The 17,390-nt window shown below is 37.7% G+C and overlaps 1 protein-coding gene across 4 annotated transcripts in view; it reads left to right on the top strand.

Annotated features, from left to right (window-relative positions):
* Positions 1 to 35: 35 nt before the first annotated feature.
* Positions 36 to 17,390, top strand: part of LOC108671338 (leucine-rich repeats and immunoglobulin-like domains protein 1) — an 82,570-nt gene continuing 65,215 nt past the window's right edge. For 2 of the 4 annotated variants that reach the window (XM_018158865.2, XM_018158864.2), the window contains exon 1: positions 36 to 627. The gene's annotated coding sequence lies outside the window, so the exon portion shown is untranslated. The remainder of the gene's footprint in view (positions 628 to 17,390) is intronic. The other 2 variants (XM_018158867.2, XM_018158866.2) reach the window with 1 other exon arrangement.

Genomic DNA, 17,390 nt, shown 5'->3' with positions numbered 1-17,390 from the left:
GCGAGGCGCGCTAGTGTGGCACCGCCCATCTCTGCTACTGCTGCTGCTGCGTTCCTCTCACTGCCGTCCTGCCACAGCTCAGTGACACACTCTACACCCTGACACTCCCAATACCCAACAGACTGAGTACTCAGTCAAAAGGTTCGGGTCTTATCCTTTTTGAAATAATATATAATAATAAGCACATGTCATGTTAGACTGGCACTCTAGTAAATGACGAGGTTGTGAAAGGCAGCCTCACAACGGTGAATACTAACTCTCAGACTCTTCCTCTTGCCCTGGAACTAGACACTGAGAGAGTTCTTCCTTAGCTGTATCTTAATTTACACTATTCACGTCACCCTTCGCTGATTCCACAAAAAAAACATTCATTGATTAGGACTGGAAAATTCAGCATCGCTACGTCACCCACTGTCATGTAGTGGCATGTCAGGGACTTGAGACGACGCTGTGCGTGGTCGTCGTACGGGCAGTATGCCAGTCGCCTGTTGCTTTCAGCGACGTCAATACCAAAGTTTATTTTAAGAATTGGTGTGCGTTTTAAGCCGTTCTCGACCTCTCCGGCAGCGGGTGGCCATCTCGAGACACCAAACCAGTTGCCTCTACTGGAACTTCCTTCTTGGTTAGGTGAGTACCGAGACTTGCTGTATTCATGAGCTGCATTATCTAGCTTGCTTCATACCGCGTTGTTGGAGTTGATTCTATGGTTTTTTTCACAGTAGGCGAGTGGAAATACCAATTGAAATGAGTTAACACTGACCAACTTTGCATCTTTGACTCATTTTCGTGCGTTGCACTTGACCCACTTGAATAGTAGGTTCCAGAATAGTGGATGAATCTTACGATGAACAAGGTTAATCGCCAAGATTACCTTGTCTTTCACAGATTTTCAAGGTAATAACAATGGGGATCATTATGAAGAAGCGAATTTGCCCGCTGCGCCCAAGACGAGTTAACGTTTATCATTCGTTTACCGTTACTCGCCATCCATTCAATTATAATTCACACTTAAAAAAATAATCGTAAAATTATAAGGCTTCTTTCGTAATATAATTAATTTATCGAGCTGAAGTTTCGAGACCGAGCTGAACTCAAAAATGAATAGATGCACTCATAGATTTTGGGCATTCTTCATTGACCGGATAACGAATTTTCTAAATTTGGTTGAAGCCTTTGATTCAACTTGCCCCTGAATAGTGTCATTTCACAAAAAAATAATATTGTTCTTGGTTTATTTTTTGAACGCAATCAGCTTTCCTTAGAATATGTTTTTTCAACCACAATGAGCTGCACTCGGCCGTGAAAACCCACTGCATTTTTGGGTGGCAGCGCGAAAGCGCGCCGCTGACGTGGCTGGGTTTCGGTGCCATCGCGTCTAATATAGTTGGGCTTCTGTTTCACCACAGACCTCTACAAGTGGAATCATTTCAATTCATCTGCTAAACTATTTCACTGTTCTTTAAAAAATAACGTAATGCTTAAAGCCATTTCACCAAAAAAACTGTGAAATTGGATGTCCCAACTTAGTGACATGAATTATTTACAATATCCATGCATAAATGTGAATGGATATTCCGATAGGGCCTACTTACTGAAATATTTTCAGTATTTTTCACACACTAATTTAGATCTAGTTCACAACTTCCAAACTTTTCAATGGAGTTCTAAAAAGTTTCTTCGACTTTAAATAGTGAAATGAGAGAAATAAAGTAGGATGGACGTGAACTCTCATATGTGTTTAAAAAATTAACATGTTTCGATCGGGTAACAAATTTCAAGATATACATCGAAAGGCTAAAGAGAATGTAGATAGAAGATAGGAATATTTATGCGCTAAGTATTTAATGTACTGTAATTTTGCAATTAAAAACCACTTCGCAGCGGGCAACATTATTCAAGTCATGAGGAGGCAAATGAAGACGAAAATAAATGAGCATTTTTGAAGTAGTGCACGATTTCATCGTCATAATGAACGCTTAAACTACAAATTTAAAAGCAAGGAATAGCCCACAAAAATTTATATCTCTATAGAAAATGTCTTTTTGGACTATTCTTTGCTTTTAAATTTTTAGTTAATTTGCGATTCAAGCAAACAAATGACATCAACGTTTAAACTAATTCAGTTGATGTGCAAAAATGGTAAAGTTGTTCAATAATTTTATTGTGAATCCACGATTTGATAGGACAAGAGCAATTTTTAAAGTGTTCTTTGCTTCATGTACATTTCTCTTGATGGAGTATTCAGGGCTTGAAATAACCTAACATGAGTAGAGATTTTCCTTCAATAATTTTCCTGAATTATTTTCCTTCAGAATAATTTAAACGCAGGCTACACGCTCCCAAGCTGGACAGACATTTTTAACTGACGTAAGGAAATTAATCTGATCTTCTGGTGACTGGGGCATTTTTATATTCTAGTAGGAACGAGCGGTCACAAGAGGGGGAGAGGTATAGTGATGTAGTGAGGGTATGAGCGGTCACATGAGGTGTATATATCTATATTAGTGAGGGTATGAGCGGTCATATGAGGAGTATATAGCTATATTTATGAGGGCATGAGCGGTCATATGAGGAGGATAGCTATATTTATGAGGATATTAGTGGCACTTTTACAAAACCAAAAACATCAGAAGTCCAGAACGCCAGAAAGTCCAGAATGTGAGGAGAATAGCGATTGTGTGAGGGTACTAAAGCGGTCACATTAGGAATTAGCCATTATATGAGGATATTGACTTTATTTTAGCCCATGGGATTATCTCTACATGGACATTTTTATCCAGAGGACATATTGTTCACGTTTTTGTGTTTCAATTATACCATCTTACATCGATCTTTGTCCATATTTTATTCGGAGCATAGATAATTGAAAATCATTTGCTATTTTGGGCCAGAAGCAATCATTCGTCATGGGTATCGTTGCTCGAATGGATGATTGCAGATTTTATGGTCACTAAATCACGGATTAGCCGGCAATGTGTGGGCAAATTGTAAGGGCTGTTGTGGCAATATCGAGAGCCTCAATGCAAATCATCTTAATAAGAAATTCGTGAAAATTAAAAATTACAGTGATAATAAGATTTGAACTACTATAGCATTTTTTTTTCTTGTAGAATTGTACGCAAAATCTAAAATATGGTACAGATAAAAATGTAAACATGTGTTTGATAGAGCAGTCCATTCTCATACATGAAATTAGTATAGGTTGGCCAAAAGCTGTTCCTATTAAGCAGGTTTCATCGAAGACCAGAGAATTCGCTTTATTGACTGATAAAATAAAACAATATCTATTCATATTCTTATATATGAATAGATATTCAGAAAATTACCTGTATGAGATTGAAAATTATTATTGGTTTTGTACCTCTCGATTTTGATCGCTTTCCACTCTGATTTCGCACATCATTTGTTATGTTCTCAGAATCGACGCAGTTCAACATTCCAAATTGTAATCCCAGATTTTACTTCCATTACACCAAAAAATTGTAGTTCCTCTTAATTTCTTAACAAGATATTGAATTTTATTCAACACTTTTCAGCAGCGTCCGGCAAAAGTAAGAAAATTTGAGTTAATTGATACATAATTGAACATTTATGTTTGAATAAATAATGGGTAAATTATTAAATTTATAATTCACAAACATTCAGACTACTCTGTGGTATATTTCCTCTGCTTAATGGGTGGTAGCAGAAGATTATTAAAGCGATTTTATTTATGACTACAAAATATTCTCCTACGGTTTTATTTCAAAATTTGAGCCACGTTTAGAGGGTTAAATGAAGAGAAACGTTATCTAATCTGACGAATAATTTGCTGGGGAAATTGTGACATTTAAGCTTTCATGAATCAATACTATACTATCGGTACCAATTTGCAATATTCTTCCTCAATAAATGGGTTTCCAATCTCTCGTTAAAGAGAATTAAATTCCCTTTAGGAATTAATTCCCTAATTTCCTTAATTTAAGGGAATTTAATCCCCTTTAAAGGGAGGCCAGCAAAGTTCCCAGCCAAAGCGCCACATGCACGCGGTATCAATGATGGCACGTGTACACTCGGCAGCCACTTCCTCCATTTACTTAATTCGGTCGCAGGGTACTGCGATGCCCATCAGTCACTATCATGTTCTGCATTACGCCGGATTGCTTTGCCGTGCACCTGTCATAAAAATAGCGAAATCATGGACCGAGGGTCGTCATTGTGAGGCGAAACTCCACAGTATGATTCATTATATTGCTTGAATTTACCTTTCGTGCCGCCAGAGTATCAGTGATAATTCTAATATACTGCTAACGGTTTAGCCGTTTGCTTGTTTGAGTTTGCATGAGGGTTTGGTGTGCTGCTCAAGCAATTGCTGAACAATGTTGTCAGTTGCGTTCTCTGCCACTACATTACAAACAAATGACGTAATGAGGCCCAAAATTACGCTAAAAAATTATCTGTTGCTATGTGCGCTACGCAGTAGCCTGAGCTTAACCTACTTTCAGTGATGAAGGCTGATAACGACGGATACATAAACTAGAGCTCTCGATTTAAGCCGAATTCCCTCCCCACAAAATTTTTTGAATATTTGTCTCCAATTCAATTCTTTCAAAGCGCAATTTTGGGACTTGATATCAAAGCAGAAAAAGTTCGAATGAATTTTGTACACACAACTTTACAAATTCGCGTGCAGAGATATCACCTCGGATGTTGGCCAATTAAGCTTATTGACAAAGTCAAAGTTCGTATTGACAATCAACGAATCAATTAATGCGATAAGCCTACGAATAAATTGGCCTAATTATAATGATATACAGCGTGTGCTGATAACTGCATTAACAGAGTGAATGCCTCATTCATTTTCTGATAACTTGAGTGCTGATTATGAACAAATACGTTTACGATGTCATATGTTTTTATCCTCTCGTGTTTTTTTAGCCACATGTAACGTGCCCTCGAAGTTCGATCTGAACGGGACGCCACGACAATCTCTTCGTGGAATAATAATAATAATAAGCAGTGCTGCACGTCGAAACAAATTTTCGAAATACATATTATTTCCGGCTAAAAGATAAACATTCGCAAACATCAAAACGGGTTACGGGAGGAAAGTAGATCGTTCATACAAAGCCACCGACAACATTCGTCGCAATCAAAGCCTGGATAGTTAACAGTGAAATTAAAGCAAAATATTCTATAGAAACGACGCGAAGAAGCGCAGTTTTTATTGAATTTACTTCACCTTCGTAGTGAATTTTCAAATACAGTTATAGCGTTAATCAAAAGAAAGAACAGAAATCATTCGTGTATTTCTTTCTCACTTGATTTAGCTCGGCAAACTTAATGAAGCTGTCACTATGGAAACGATGACATGAATGCATACGGATATAGATTTGGTAACATCCACTCATTACAAGGGGCTTTATGAACTAGTTTCCAGTGCTCCTATAAGAATAAATAAGAAAGAGAAAAACATCCACTCATTCAATGAGACAATGAAAAATACACTGGTCGTCTAGATGTATGTCTAATCGGTGTAATCCTCATTTCGCTAATTTGATGGTGCAGTTCTAGCTCCACTGATCATTCAGTAGCGCAGTTCATGCCATGAAGCTATAGTGACTACATGGAACGCAGGGTTCACGATGAAGCATGAATGCTGCAGCTCCACTGAACATTCAGTAGCGCAGTTCATGCCATGAAGCTATAGTAACTACGTGGAACGCAGGGTTCACGATGAAGCATGAATGCTGCTTCTATGACGACGCAGAGCCGTGCACGCTCTGCCCTACCAGTGGTCAGTGCCATCGACCAGCCAGTTTATTAATTATAGTTGCTAAATAAACGTGACGCATGTCGATAAACGTGCGTGGTGAAGATACAAAACATTAATTAGAGCTTCCTTTATTAGTTCTTATACATTTATTTTGCGCGTAGTTATGGCTTGTCGAATCAATCTAATTGTACTTGTAATTAGCGTTGAGTAATCACAACACACATAGAAACATTATTCACTCGAATCACATTAAAGATCGATAATTTCTTATTTCTTGCCTAACTTAGTGTATAGCAACTCAGATTTCAAAATTTTCGACACGAACAAATAGCCTAAAAGCGACATCAGAAGATAGTCAACTTGGCAACCGCAATCAGTGCAGCAGCCAGCGGCGCTCGCGTGGCATGGCCGGACGCAATCGAATCATGCCCATTAGTTCTTCCATTAGCGCTGATGTAGTCGGTGGCTTGCAATTTTATCGTATCAATTTGACCAAACCATGATTAAGATAACTAACATTCAGCTTGAATAACATCAACTATAGAGCGATCATCTATGAAGCATTCACAGAACTTTGACATGGTATATAATTATTCGAAGGGATAGTTACTCCTCAATTATAAATTCTTTTGGGACATGCAATGACAGCGTTCTGCTGCAGCGTTAAACTGCAAGAATTCATATATTTTATAGGCTCTTCGATCCCTATTGTCTCAGAAACTAATATTGCGAATTTTGAGTTCTTATTTTTTTAAAGGTTCACCTTCATTCTAGCTTGTACGCATCAAGCAAGCACTGGTGTCACAGATTACTAGAAAGATCACTCATCATAATTTCGCTCTACTGTTTCTAAATTAGCGTACAGGTTACTTTCAATGAAATTCCAATTCCACGATTAAATCCCCCAAATGATTGACTTTGTTTCACAACGCTAACTTATAGCTCCTAATTTGTCTTGTATTATTTCTTCGGCATCAGATTACCGAATTATCCGCAAACTCATTCACAACAGAGTGCAGTGGCATGAACGTCGTGAATGCAGTATTTGTGAGCTGACATTAGTGATTTTGTTAGCTGACACTCATGACGGTGCTATCTCACCCTTGACTTATTAATGATGATTTGATTTGATTTAACGATATAATGATGATTTGATTTAAACGTGGTCTTCAGATCAACATAGGATCAGTTCACACATGGTGGAGCGAAGAAATGTCTAGCAATTTACGTCGGCAACATAATCAATTGAATTCAAGTTATGGTCAAGGGTTAAGCCGAGTTGGCGCAAGGGCGAGCCTTATTCCCATGCACAAAAGTGAGATATGCAACACGAAAAAGCGCACCAATTGTGAAGAGCTTCTTGAAAATAAGCCTTTAAATGAAACACGACGTATAATTTCGATAGCAAACAATAAAATTTCGACTCCATGCCAGAACAGGGTATCAGGCTGTACCAGAGAAACCATTGTTTAGCAAATGATTGACCTCGCTATGTCCGGCATTGCCTCAGTTCCAAAGATAGGAAAGATTGGCCGGTAAATGAAGGCACGATATTACGCAGTTATGCAGGATAGCATCGATTTTACCATATTTCCACAAACGTGACCTAAACACACACATGAAACTCACAGGTGCCCGGCTTACAATCAGGCACTGTGCAGTATATTCGTGTAATTTTAATACAATATCCCTACTTTTCCGACAATTTCAAGAAGAGCCTCGTGAACTACGATCATACGTTGGCATCGAGGGGTCTACTTATAGAATGCGCGTACAATGTAAACAATAATCGAGTGGCACTTAAAATTCGACAAACACTTCATTTTATTAAACTGCTTCGCTTTTCTACATCATACCCAGTGCCCCAGCATTGCTTTTTGCATTTAAACTTTTATTTCAACTTTTTTAATTCTTTTCACAGTTTTTTCGGAACTGGGACTCGAATCGCAATTTTCACGATTGATCTACATGCAATGGCTTTTTACAAATAAATTACCTTTAAATTCACATCAACATAAACTAAAATTTAAATAAGAGAAGTGATACAAAACCCTCATGATTATTTCTTAATTCAGTATGATATTATAATCAGAATAGATCTTTCATTGGTCTAGGTTCCAAAGTACCGAAAATTTCGACTATTATAAATAGTTATTGAATTCGAATGACTGCGAGTAAGAATTCAGCTGAAAGATTCTAAGGCCGGAATTTATGTTAAAACGGAGCAAAACTCAAAGCTCACATTTTTAATGTATTTAATTGAAGAAAACCTACAAATATTAAAATCTAAATTATTTTTATCCTATCATTATTGTGATTATTCATTTAATTTTATTCATTTCTCTTTTAATATAATAAATTGATATACACCTAATAATTTCCCAAAATTGGAAGTCAATGGAGACTGCGTCTTCATTTTTACTCGTAATCATTGAATGAAACGAGAAACTCCATTTCCACATGCATTATTTCCCCGTAATGTTTGAGTGAATTTCACTCGGTAGCGTCATCCATTATCCTGAAGTGCAGCCTGTTGAACATGTCCGGCAGTCAAGCGTGTCCTGCCACTCATGCATTACAAGTCAGAACTCTTCTTGCACAAGAGCCGCTCTTTGTTAGGCGTCGTTTTCTGGCTAATGAAATGCACTTGACGTCTGCGCTGTTTAACATGGCGCCCGTAAAACAAATTACGGCTCGTCTCAAATTTCTATACACTTGGCTCGAACAAAAATATACATTGGACAATACAAATATGTATACGTTTGTATACACAACGTTAATGCTTTCAAACGTTACGCTTATAGAAGAAATGCTGAGTTATCTTATAAACCTCCTTTGGGACGTTTCACTCGGAAGCGAAGAACAATATTTTCTATGAATGACTTCGTTTAGAGTTTAATTCACTAGGCTGAAAGATACTCAATACTTAAAAGAAATTGACAGATATAAACAAATAATAACCGATGAATTTTAAATCATGGCTATATATTCTTTTAAATTCATAGAAATTTTCTGCAAACGGAATTCGCTTGCTTCGATAATAAGTAAATGTAATGTTGGAGATAAAAACTTGAAAATCTAGAGGCTGGACGTGAAATATGACTAAGTTCTACGGAAATGAACGAAGATGGTGGCTTGAAAATTCCTAACCTTCCAAAATTCTGTGATAAACCAAAACACCAAATAAACGCCTCGCCTCAACGTAAAGCTGTAGGTGCTGTACCTAAACCACTAGAGCCGCATTGCACCTAGTTTTACCCTCTCTCTATTATTTCAAGTAATTTTCATCGCAACACAAAGATAATCAACTTGAAACTATCCTCTTCCTGTCCTACAACGACTTTTCTTCAAGAAAATAGTCTACCCTAAAACACGAGGTTAAAAATAATTACCCTTCATAAAGGGTATTTGAGTTGGGTATTAACAGCAATTTGTTATGAGTCTGCAAGCTTATTTTTAGTTATATTTACTTTTGCATTTCAACAACGTTTCAAGCCGAAATTGCGGCCAAAAAATGATAATTTTATCCTAAATAGGGCAATTTTCTTGTGTCGTCCCTCATGTTTATCGTTGTGAAAAGATAGAGCATGCAAGACACGCCCGGTTAATATTCTGTTTGTTTATAAACAAAAATAAATTGAGTGTTGTTCTGCCGGAGCTCGGCAACGTGTCGACTTTCGTGCGAGTGTTAAATGCTTTTTGTTTATTTTATTTAGAAACTGATACAGTCAAATAAATCATTAGAAGATTCGTGAACTATAGAAGTATTTGAATTGAGTCTCATACATTTATCCTTTGATATTGGAAACTAAAATTCCCAGTTAAAAAGGCCGAATTTGTTGATCTAATTTACATTTTTGCGGCACTTATAAGTTTTTCAATCAATGAAAAACAGTTTTTGAACAATGAAAAATTTTGAACAATTTTGAGCATTGTAAGAAGAATTTTTCCTTTGCTTTCAATGATGGTGATTGAAAAATATTTTTAAAAAGTTTCATTCCTACAGTGCACTTTAAAAATTTGTAATTAATTCATTAGTCTATTTTTATCAGTCAAGTCACTCCTTAGGAAAATTAAATTCCCTATCCGTATGCTAGAGTTCGTACGTGAAAGTTTAAATTACTGTTCCTTGAAAGTTCTGGCCGTTTAGAAGAGAATTTGGTGCCCTAGTAATTTTTAAAGCACATAAAATAACTGCCTAATTCAAAAGAAACCATAATAATTATCCTAAAATACAAAGCGGCTCATTGAGCTCGAAATTCGTACAAGAAGTTTGGAGCGCTGCAAAAGTTTTGTACCTTGAACTTTTAGTTTCCGTTTGGTTGCAAGAGGAACAAAAAAAGTGAAGGTATCACACACCTAAGATCTGAACAGGATTCAACCCATATTTTTTTAGAAACTTTTTCATCGAACGCAAAACATTACGAAAACTTAGTAATCATTCATAGCCAGAAGATTCATGCATTTCGGAGTATATTCGTGAAATATTCTGAAAACAATAACAAATTTGTGGATATCACCCGAATGTTCCTACGAAAAAAATTCAAATACATTTACTATCCTATCTTACACTATACCTCAATGGTGGAAGAGTACCCAAGGTTCAAACGACGTTGTGGAACGTTTTGTATTACTGAAAACTTTTGTTTTTTCGCGCTACCAATTAACTGATCCAGTGCTCTACATGTGATATTGTGATATCACCTATTTTTGAGTCAAGAACCGCAAGCGAAGTTTTGTTAATTATCACTGTTCCTTTTTGTTTAACTACTGGCATGTAGAGGCTGTGCAAGTTCCCGGATCTGTTTTTCTTTTCGCCACCAACGTCAATGGGTGAGAGGTTAGCTGCGTTTTCGTCCCATACTTTTGCTCTCTCGGCTTCGCTATCCTAGGAAGCAAAGTCTTGGCCATTTTAACGAATCTCTGGAGCGCCAAATCCATTCAGACTTATGATCCCAATTGGGAGTTTTTGTGCGGAGGAAAATTGACCCTCAAGCTACAGACACGGAAAAAGTCGGACGTTTTTGGACGCTGTGGAAATTGCATTTGTCGGACCGACCTGCGTTGGAGGTGAGCTCTCCGATGATTAACGGACGCCAAAACGGTCGACGCGTTACAGGGACGAAATTTTTTATCCTTTAGTAAGATGTTGGTTCAAAGATGAGGGAAGGACCGAAAATTTCTTGCTTAAAACAAATAAACAACTAAATAATTTTCGAATTTCATTTAAATTATGTTATGTTATGTAATTAGTTAGGTTGTGTAATTCCTTTAATTGTTTTCTTGCTTGAAGTACATTTCGATCAAGAAACTTATACATTGAAATTTGTTAAAAAATAACTAAAGCTAAAACTAATGCGTCTAAAAAGCTGCATCGTAAAAGCTAGTAGCTTTCAAAGTGTCTATCGTTACAGCAAAAAAAATTGAATGTAAAGACGACAGAGAAATGTTTCAATAAATTAAGCCTGTTGAAGTTACAAATGTTTGGACCGAATCAACGCTAAAAACGGCTCGTCATTCATTAGCTTGGCTGGATTCTAAATTTTAATGTGTGGACTGTTTATTTCCCGAATTTGTTAGATGTGGTCAGGATGGATAGAAACAGATTTTGAAAAACAATTAAGTACTACATTTCGCAGAGAAGACAGCTAATTTACGTTCAGAAAAATGCGTCCTGAAACATAATTTAAAGAATTTTGATTATAAATTAAAATTAAAATGAATTACTGGAATTTTAATTGGGGTGCGTGCTGACCTCCGATTACAACCTTTAGATCGGTCATTCACGCCGCATAAAAAATCTTTTACTAGCGTAAAAAATTAAAAGTTCACGTCGCATTCGGCAGTTAAAAAAAAGTTCAATTAATAAGCATTCACTACAATCCTTAATGACTAAATCATTCAGTTATACATGTCATTATCATAAAAAATAGAAACAATGTATTGAAACATTCGGCACGGTCATCTTTGCCTTCACACAATCCACTCCTAAAGACCCCACTCTTATCATCCTCCTCTCTCTCTCACCCTCCACACGTTCTCCAAATATCTCTTCACACTCTCAAACTCAGCTACAGTTGCTCCCTCAGACAGACCCACAATCATTGCCATCCACTCTTCACTTAATTGTTCACTCATACCCAACTTCGTTAATCTCACCTACCTCATTCTAAATTACCTTCATCATGGACTATCGCTCTCTTTTATACGCTCCACATTCCATAAACAAGTGCTCCACAGTTTCCTTCTCATCCACATCACACATAAAACATTTTCCCTCCTCTCATTCCACCTGTATGTACGTCCATTTACACCATGCGCCCTTGCCCCCACACGAAACAGAACATCGCTTTCATCTGATAGTTTTAGAATGTTTTTTCCCTTCATTCCTTGCTTCCAAACTGTCAGCTCATAGTCTTTCACTCGCTTATTTATTTCCCTCATCCACTATTTTCCATCCCACTCTATCCCAATCGCACCCCGTACTGTCACCACCCATTCGTCCTTTGGTCCAGCGGGTCCTAGACGCACGCATGCTTCATGCATACCACACTTACGCACCACTGCCCGACATCTACGTGCCCATTTGCTCACCATGCATCATGTTCCACAAATACATCTTTCGTGCCCAACGTTCATCGTCCATTTGTTCCAGCCTCACTTTATACCTCAAAACTGATTTCATTCGTCTCTCCTTGAAAGTACTCCATCCCATGTCTCCTCTCAGGGCCTCCACCGCACTCCACCTGGGGGTCCTGGTGCCAATCTCGCCACTCTTTTCTGCTCCATTTCCAGTTCTTCTAGCTCACTATCGCTATATGCTACCACATCCAGTCCATACATTATACTAGGCCTTCCCATACTCTTCCACACTTCCCTCGATACTTCATACTTACTCGCTCTCACTTTTGCCGCATTTCCAAGTATACTCAACCATTGATTCTCCTTACCTATATTCGCGGCCTTCGTTCTCTGATATCCCTCCTGGTCCGCACACATCCCTAAGTACCTATACTCATTTGTCCTAACAATTTTATTCCCTCCCAACATCCACACTCTGCTCATATAAACTAAAAAAAACTACGCTGCAACTTTTCCACGTGACAACATTTCATCTCGCTTCGAATAACCGACATGTGGAACAGCCTCCTCGATTACATCGTTGGCGCTCCGAGTATGAACGCGCAAGAACAAACTAGATAAAGCTATGAAAAAATATATATTCAGACTTGAAATGCCTAGCACCATATCGAACCCGGTGGAAGTCTAGTAGCTATTTCAAACTATCGTCAGTCATGAAAAGATCCGGTCAAATGACACGATTTTAAATCTTCTGTGAATAAGTCACGAAAAGTACAAGAATTGGCGACAGGCTACATCAGGCCTACTCTTTAGCGCCGATGTCACTATGTTATGTTGTGTTATATCCTCAACCGATCCATTCACAAGGACTTGGCTCTTCTCTGCACTGAATTGCACATTGAAGCCACTCTCATACTCGGTCACACAGTCCAGCATACTTTGCATTTCTTCGCTATTTTCACTCATAATTACAGCATCATCAGCATAGAGAAGCATTTTTAACTTTTCGCCGCCGACACACACACCAACATCCATTCTCCTCACTCTCGTAGCAAAATCTTCTGTGAGGAGGTTGAAGAGAAGCAGAGACAGGATACAGCCTTGTCGTACGCCTTTCCTGCTCCTCACCCAGTCCATCACCACATCCTCCCACATTATATTATTCTCTAGTATTCACATACATACTTCTCACGAGCCTCACATTTTTTCACTCGTTCCAATTTCTCCCAGTGTTTGACACAGAAATTCTCTATTAACCTGGTCTTACGCTTTTTCTATGTCTATATATAGACAAAACCAAGTACACTTTCTTTCCATCTCTTTTCATTCTCCCGATAAGTCCATTAAGAACATATATATTATTTTTGCTTTTCTGACACATCAAAAGCAAGTTTGCTCTTCACCAAGCAATCTCTCGTTTCTCATGCATCTTTGCATCTGCTCATTCATAACCGCACAGAAAATCTTACCACTGGTGTCAGCAGGATCAATTGGTCTGTAATACTTAAACTCTTTCGTGCTCTTGCGGTCTCCCTTGTGTAACAAGGTTACCCGGCTTTAATTCCACGCATTATGAAGTGTCTTATTTCCTGTCTTGAGACAAGAGTTCATGATTGATATTTTTACTAGCGTCCGGAAAGTTTTGGAGGTCAGTTCATGATTTAGAAACAATGACTCCCAAATCTAATCTATAAACTATTAATACAGAGCCAAAGTATCGAATTTACACTACTGTCTATTTCAAGAGTAGACATATTCTCCGAAATTTTTAGCGCACAACTCGCGAAGAAAACTTTGGCACATGGCGCACTAATCTTTTTGGATAGCAGGAAACGCGATAAAACTTGAAACCAAATTGCGGGCATTGACTGACACAAAATGGTCCCGTTGTCGTAAGACTTCGTTGGAAGTTACTTATTGGAACTTGGCGGGAGTTTGATAATTGAATTCTTTACAAGTTGCATTAAAAAAGGCTAGTGCCGGAAATGCGACGTGGCTGCCAAGCAAACGGCGGCTTTGTTATCCTGTCTGTTACAAGCCAGATCTGAAACAAAGTTTTGGTAACCTCTAACATAACTTCCGTAATTAACGCAAACTTCATCATCAATCAGAAATGCTCACGTCCAACAATCCAAAATTGATATTGACACAACACCGGTTGAATAGCTGGAGAAATATAATGATCAACTAATCCCTCCATAATACAAACTCTGTCGATGGTTCAAGTAATGAAACCAGGAATGCTGCAAGACCTTATATAATTTTAATGCAATAAATAGAAAAAGATCAGGTTTTTACTAATGAATTAAATATGTTCTAAAGAATTGCTTCCATGAATATATATTTTTAAATATATTCTTGAAAAACTGAAATTTTTCTTATAAATTAATCGTTCTAATGAAAGTCTGAAAACGTCTCTTCATGAGTGGAGAAGAAGGCTCTCTTCATCAGCCTTCACTGTCCTCGAAGTTATTATGCACAATTCAATGCTATAACCTCGCAGCATCAAGGTTCTTTTTTACCTCTCATTCAATTTATTGATATTATTTATGTTGCAATTTAAAAAAAACGTGTATAATAGTCATTTCTCATTGCACTCACTGTCATCAACAATAAACGTGAGTAGAAGCTCCAGCCAGAAATGTTAGAAAATTGTGGTATCCGATTTCCAATCGTCCAATTTCCAATCGTATTATGAACTAAATCTCATTATCTCAATAGCTGGCCTATGTAATGCCATAGATCTATTTCATTTGATGCGTAAACCGAGTGAATGCTTTTCTATTACTCCTTACAGAATATCAGTATTAAAATCACTTGTTTGCTTGAATCGCAAGTTAACCAGCTGGAGCTGGACTCCGAAACGTTTTCTCTTATAAAGATATGGTGAATTGTTGTGGTATTTTCTTTGCTTTGAAATTCCTGGTTACAGAATATCATTATGAAGGACAGACTAACACCGATGTCGATCTCTTAGCCTTCAGACGTCGCCTAATTTTCCGCCCTGAGATCTCCTCAGTAACTTTTCGCATCCCGCGCAAATGCCCCGAAAACACCTTGATTTCCCTCAAGGCTGCCTTTACACAGGGGAAATATTCTCCTTGTCCAACATATCAAAAGCAAACACCAGCCAGAAATCTGATGTCTACCACCATGCAATCTAGACTGCCAGCCAGCAAGATTGACCACATCTCGCTTTTTCGGGAAAATTATAAATATCGCATTTTTGCCCGATAAATTACATGGTTGTTGAAAATTTAGTATTTTATCAATATTTCATACGCTTAAAGGTTGCTTCCTCATATTCCATTGTTCAAGTCTGAAAATAGACCATTAAATTATGTAAATTCAAGCGAGGACGACCCCAATTAGATTCGATCACTGCAACAAATACTGCCACCGTTCTTCAACAAGTGAGAAATGAAATCATAATAAACAAGTTTTCATTGAACGAAACGCATAATTTGAACACAACCTAATGAATCTTTAAAGAAATTTTACTGAATATAGCTAAGTCAGCGCCCGACTTAGACAAGGGACAAAGAATACGTGATACAAATTCATCAATGTGTAATGAAGTTGCAAGCAATAAGTTGCGCAGCAATTAAACTGCACGCAGCAATGAGGGCGCACAGCACTACAGGTATCGAACTCGGTTAAGACTTGGTTGACATGGGTACTGGAACAGGAGATCGACGCTGGTGTCGGCATATGTGGGAGCCGTACTTGGTGCCCAAGCAATATATGAGTCCTACTAAACAATGGTGGTCAGCAGAAGTGGGCAGTAGCGCGCTACATGTAGCGATAACGGTAGCAGCGCTACATTTAGGCAATTGTAGCGGTTTGAGTTGCGATACGGTTTTAAGTTGCGATACGAGGTTTTGCCGCTACAGCGTTACCGCTACATTTATAGATAAAGCCTTTAGATTTTACTTAATAGTATTAAATATTATTTAAAAACCAGCATGATACATACATAATATAAATTACAGAATAAAACTGTACGAAAGATTTCGGTGTAATGTTGTCAACCTCAGCCTGTTACTAGTGTCAACATGTTAGTTGTTACCAGTTACCACTTGCAGGTATTTTTTCATGTTTCAGTTTGCTTACAGGTATTTTTACACAGTTATTTTTGTTTCACCTTCCTACATGGATGTATACTTTAATCTGCCAATCTCAAAAATAATCCACATATATATACAAATAAAACTGATTTTTATATGTATATGTGGATAATTTTTGAGATTGGTAGATTAAAGTAGACATCCATGTAGGGAAGGTAAAACATAAAAATAACTGTAACTTTTATTTACTATATCTAACCTGTACTAGTTCGGTTAGGTTAATTGCAATAAAGTTGCATTGATATGTTTTGAAAATGTTTTATTATCATTAAATGTTTATGAGTAAATCCAAAAGACAGAACAATAAATATTTAGAGATTTCCAATAATTTTGGCCATTGTAGCGGCTAATGTAGCGGCGCTAAATTTTATTTTAGCGGTAGCGGTAGCGCCCGCTACAATCTAGTGAGTGGAGCAATAGCGCCCGCTACATTTAGAGCATGTAGCAGTAGCGCCGCTACATTTCAAAGTAGCGCTGCCCAGCTCTGGTGGTCAGTTATACTAATTGCTCACTATCAATAAAAAAAATAGAGTAGTCTAAATTGACAAATCGCTTATCACTTATTGGACAAGCTTTAAAGGTTCAAACGCAAATAGAATTGGCATAACTACTATTTCAACTGTAACTCACTCACTACGAACGCTACAGTGACCTTATGAGTTTACAGTGACTCAATTGCACTCCCACGTACAAGGTCACAAATTTATATGCCATAGAATCGTAACGCGGGCTTCTGACGAATGCCCTCGTCAGCGTGCGACGCGGTTGCAGCCCTACCAGTAATATTTTGAAAATCCAACACAAAATGAAAAAACTTATTAATTAAAGAGTGTAAATGAGTGAATTTGCCTTACGCTAACGTGAAGGATATATTGGCCTGCTAAAATTACGTCCAGCGTGAAAGATATGAGCCTGCTGAATGGTAT

Source organism: Hyalella azteca, unplaced genomic scaffold, assembly GCF_000764305.2.
Source record: "Hyalella azteca isolate HAZT.00-mixed unplaced genomic scaffold, Hazt_2.0.2 contig9714, whole genome shotgun sequence".
NCBI classification, from domain to species: Eukaryota; Metazoa; Arthropoda; class Malacostraca; order Amphipoda; family Hyalellidae; genus Hyalella; species Hyalella azteca.
Note: the sequence above shows the minus strand (reverse complement) of the source record. Positions and strands in the feature narration are given on the sequence as shown.